Genomic DNA, 3,349 nt, shown 5'->3' with positions numbered 1-3,349 from the left:
AAAAAAAAAAAAAGAAATGTACAATAAAGATCATAGCAGCATTATTTTAAAATAGTTAAACCTGGTATATCTGTCAACAGGAGAATTGATTAAAAAATTGTCCTATAGTCGTGGATGGAACTGGAGGGTGTTATGCTGAGTGAAATAAGTCAATCAGAGAAAGACATGTATCATATGATCTCACTGATATGAGGAATTCTTAATTGCAGGAAACAAACTGAGGGTTGCTGGAGTGGGGGGTGGGGTGGGAGGGATGGGGTGACTGGGTGATAGACACTGGGGAGGGTATGTGCTCTGGTAAGCGCTGTGAATTGTGCAAGACTGTTGAATCTCAGATCTGTACCTCTGAAACAAATAATGCAATATATGTTAAGAAAAAAAAAAGAAGAAGAAGGTAGTGGGAGGGGAAGAATGAAGCGGGGGAAATCGGAGGGGTGGACGAACCATGAGAGACGATGGACTCTGAAAAACAAACTGAGGGTTCTAGAGGGGAGGGGGGTGGGAGGATGGGTTAGCCTGGTGGTGGGTATTGAGGAGGGCACATTCTGCATGGAGCACTGGGTGTTATGCACAAACAATGAATCATGGAACACTTCATCTAAAACTAATGATGTAATGTATGGGGATTAACATAAGAATAAAAAAAAAAGAGGTAGAACTAGAGAAAAAAAATACTAAAAAATAAATAAATAAATAAAAAGAAGAGTGCTTCCTGGGTTGGGCCCTCTATGTGGTGGCATTCACATGCCAGTATGACTCAACCACCTGGTGTCTCTACATGTAGGTGTGGATGTGTGCTGTGGTGGGGAGGTGGGGATTCCCGGGTCTGGCTGGGACAGAGAGCACTTCCTGGGTCAACTGATTGTTGTGGTAAGATCTCCCAGAGTGTGCCATCTAGAGTCTGGCTTCTCTCTGTGCGTGAGAGGGGTCTTGGGCTTGGGGGGACAAAGAAGCTTCTCAATCAGGATAATTGTAGTGGTGGGTTCCCCTTTGTCAGTGCCATTTCTCATTAGTGACACTTCCCTCCTACCTTAGCTCTAGGTTGGAGAGGTGGGTTTCAGGTTTAAGGGACAAAGAGGCTTCCTGGCTGGGCGATTGGCAGATTCCCCCCCACTTGCAGGTGCTGCCCATCCACCTGGTGTTCTGGATGGGGGAGGAGAGTCAGGCTGGTAGAGAAGAAGAATACTTTCCCTGGCTTCTTATTGTCAGTGGGGCTTCCCATGTGTCCCCCTTCCAGTGTTCCCAGGCTCCCCTGGTATTATAGGTAGGGCCTCTATTCATTCTGGGGGAGGAATGAGCCTTCCTGGGCCACCTTCTCAAGCTAGATTTGGGCCGTGCATTGCCCTGCCACCATTCTGTTGCTCTAGTCCTGAGGTCTGTCTCTCTACCCAGTCCACCTTCCTCTTTCCACCTGTCAGAGTTCTTGTTTGTTATTTCTAGCATTTATAATGAACTCAGCAGGCAGGATCAGGGAGAAATAAGTCTACATATCATCTCATCTAGACCCGTTGTATACTTATAAAAGAAATCAGAGATCAAGTAGATAGAATGACTGACAGATAGATCAATAATTGTAGTAGGAAAGTTTTATGTAACCCCTGAGAAACTGATACAACAAGCAGACAAGAGGAAGGAGAGCTATAGAAGTTTTAATAACAGGATTAAGAAGCTCAAGAAAATAGATTTACATGCAACTTGACACGCAACAGATATGCATTCTTTTCTAGAATACAGGCCTTATTCAGAAAAATTGACTATAAGCTCAAATACAGAAGATGCCTCGATGAGTTTAAATACCACACATCTATGTCACTGTATATATTATAGATCATTGAAATATAGTGTAAGCCACATATGTAATTTAAAACATTCTAGTATCTGGGGCACCTGGGTGGCTCAGTCGGTTAAGCGTCTGCCTTCGGCTCAGGTCATGATCTCAGGGTCCTGGGATCGAACCCCGCATTGGGCTTCCTGCTCAGTGGGGAGCTGGCTTCACTTTCTGCCTGATGCTCCCCCTTGCTTGTGCTTTCTCTCTGTCAAATAAATAAATTTAAAAAATAAAACAAAATGCTCAAGTAGCCATATTTAAAAAAAAATTTTTTTTTTAAAGATTTTATTTATTTATTTGACAGAGAGAGACACAGCGAGAGAGGGAACACAAGCAGGGGGAGTGGGAGAGGGAGAAGCAGGCTCCCTGCAGAGCAGGGAGCCCGATGTGGGGCTCAATCCCAGGACCCTGGGATCATGACCTGAGCCGAAGGCAGTCGCTCAACCGACTGAGCCACCCAGGCGCCCTAAAAACTTTTTAAAGAGGTGAAATATATTAAATAAATATATTTATTTAACCCAATATATCCAGTATATTTAACTTTTAATCAATATCAAACTTACTTATAAGACACTTTACATTTTTGTGCTGAGTTGTCAAAATCCACGTGTATTTGTACACTGAGAGCACATCTCAATTCATATTAGGCACATTTCAAGTTCTCTATCCACATATGGCTATTGGCTACCATATTGGATAAGCACAGATCTGTCTTTTTTGAGCATATATGATAAAATAGAAATCAAAAATGAAAAGAGAGCTAAAAATTCTCTTTCTGAATAGTGAAACCAAAATGAAATATAGTACTAAATACATTTGGGGTTAAAGAGGAAATAGTGAAAGAAATAAGGGAACACAATGAAAAAATTCATTCAAAATTTATGGGACACAACCAGAAGGGTACTCAGGGGGATACACACAATTTTAAACACATTTTAGAAAAATTGGAAACAAGTGGGCTAAGGAGTCCATTCAAAGAGCTAAAAAGAAGGACAGCTTAAGCAAAAGAAATAAGAAATATAGAAATAATAAAAGATTAAAGTCAATGAAGTAGCAGACCCCAAAACCAATGGAGAAGATAAAACCTAAAGCTGGTTCAATGAATAGATTAAGAAGTTACACAAACCTGCAATGACAGTAATGAATCTAAAAAAGAACAGACAGAGCGAAATAAGTCAATCAGAGAAAGACATGTATCATATGACCTCACTGATATGAGGAATTCTTAATCTCAGGAAACAAACTGAGGGTTGCTGGAGTGGGGGGGTGGTGGTGGGAGGGATGGGGTGACTGGGTGATAGACACTGGGGAGGGTATGTGCTCTGGTAAGCGCTGTGAATTGTGCAAGACTGTTGAATCACAGATCTGTACCTCAAACAAATAATACAATATATGTTTAAAAAAAAAAAGAGGAAGATAGCAGGAGGGGAAGAATGAAGGGGGGGACATTGGAGTGGGAGATGAACCATGAGAGACGATGGACTCTGAAAAACAAACTGAGGGTTCTAGAGGGGAGGGGGG

The sequence above is a fragment of the Mirounga leonina genome, unplaced genomic scaffold, assembly GCF_011800145.1.
Source record: "Mirounga leonina isolate KUSES-001 unplaced genomic scaffold, KU_Mleo_1.0 Mir_488, whole genome shotgun sequence".
Classification (NCBI taxonomy): Eukaryota; Metazoa; Chordata; class Mammalia; order Carnivora; family Phocidae; genus Mirounga; species Mirounga leonina.
The sequence above is the reverse complement of the archived record's forward strand: the minus strand, read 5'-3'. Positions refer to the sequence as shown.